We start from the raw sequence: 1,717 nt of genomic DNA, 5'->3' as shown, positions 1-1,717 counted from the left end.
TTTGGACGAAGGAGCCTTTTGCAACAGCTGAAGCAAACTCGGGTGCGGAGTCAATGAGGAAGAGAGACGGATGTGCGGCCGGCAACGTTAAAAGTTTTACTTCTCTTAAAGACCTTGCCTGGGGCGAGAACCTGCTTTTAAAGACAAATTGAGATAGTTTCTAGACCCGGGTTCTTTTTAACGTTTTTCTGTTATGGACTCTTGTAAGGACTGCTGCTTGTTTTAATGTAAAAATAAATTGCCTTTCTTTTGAAAGATTGGGGATATTTGATGTGCTTTTAGGATCTGATAAAGAAAGAGCCCCCGGCACCTCTAGTGAAGTTCTCTTCCTCAAGGTCAGGAGCGTTATGATCACAGGGTGCATCACAATGGCCCACTGGTCTGATCCAGCAGGGCCCTTCCTCAATGCCCCCTCCAAGCCGTGGAGTCTTGTGAGCAAGGAACTTGGCTACTGCATCAATTATTTTGCTCCGGAGCCCTCCCTCCTAGGCTAAGACAAAAAATAACAATCAATCCTTATAATCCATCGTGGGAAAACGCAGAAGCCAAAGAATAAATATACAAGATAAATATCTGAAAAGTCCCAACACTTTTCCTAGGTAATTTTTCCAGTGTTTTAGACTTCTGGAACAAAGAACAACTATTGGGAGTCTCTTCTGGAACAAAGAACAACTATTGGGAGAGCCAGTTTGGTGTAGTGGTTAAGTGTGCGGACTCTAATCTGGGAGAACCGAGTTTGATTCCCCACTCCTCCACTTGCACCTGCTGATGTGACCTTGGGTCAGTCACAAGCTCTGGCACAGCTGTCCTTGAAAAAGAGCAGTTTGTGTCAGAGTTCTCTCAGCCCCACCCACCTCACAGGGTGTCTGTTGTGGGGAGGGGAAGGGAAAGGAGTTTGTAAGCCGCTTTGAGACTCCAAGTGAAGGGCGGGGTATAAATCCAATCTCTTCTTCTTCTTCATTCCATCTCCTTTTAAGATAATACTTTTTTGTATTACTTCAACATTGGCCAAGGTCTCCTTAGCTCGTGTTTTGGTCCTGATGCATCGAAGCAGCCTTTAGGGGTGCAGATTAGAGCTAAGGAGACCTTGCCCAATGTTGAAGTGATACAAAAAGCATTATCTTAAAAGGAGATGAGACTCTCAGCAGTTAGTCTTGTTCCTGAAGAAGGACCAGAAGTCTGAAACACTGGAAAAGTTACCTAGGAAAAGTGTTGGGACTTCTTGGATATTTATTTTGCATATTTATTCGGCGTCTGCGTTTTTCTACGATGGATTATATGGATAGGTTTATTCCAGACAGGAAGATGCATTTCACTTTGATGAAGCCTCCTTCGTGAATAATTTGCGGGATAATTCAGCTCACGGTTGGGTTGTTGTTGTTGTTCTTTGCCGCAGAACGAGGAGTGCCATGGGCTACTGGGGAGGATACAGCAAATCTGCCCCCTCCCCCCCGGACCGCCTTCTCAGCTTCTGCTATGGCCCAGCTGGCCCCACTCCAACCAGTCCTTGCCCCCCCCCGCCCCCAGGGCCCGCCTTCATGCCCAGAGCCGCAGCAGCAGCCCTCCCCGTCAAGATGCCTGCAACTCATGAGAAACAGAAGGTTTGCAAGAGAGACGCGGGAAAGAAAGCATCCCGTGGAACCCCCTGTTCTTGCCCCCACCACAAAACCGGGATAGCACGGAGACCGCTTGGAATAATAGCTTTATTATCTGCAAG

Source organism: Gekko japonicus, unplaced genomic scaffold, assembly GCF_001447785.1.
Source record: "Gekko japonicus isolate JY-2015 unplaced genomic scaffold, Gekko_japonicus_V1.1 scaffold7331, whole genome shotgun sequence".
In the NCBI taxonomy this organism is placed as follows: domain Eukaryota; kingdom Metazoa; phylum Chordata; class Lepidosauria; order Squamata; family Gekkonidae; genus Gekko; species Gekko japonicus.
This window is presented reverse-complemented; position numbering follows the sequence as displayed.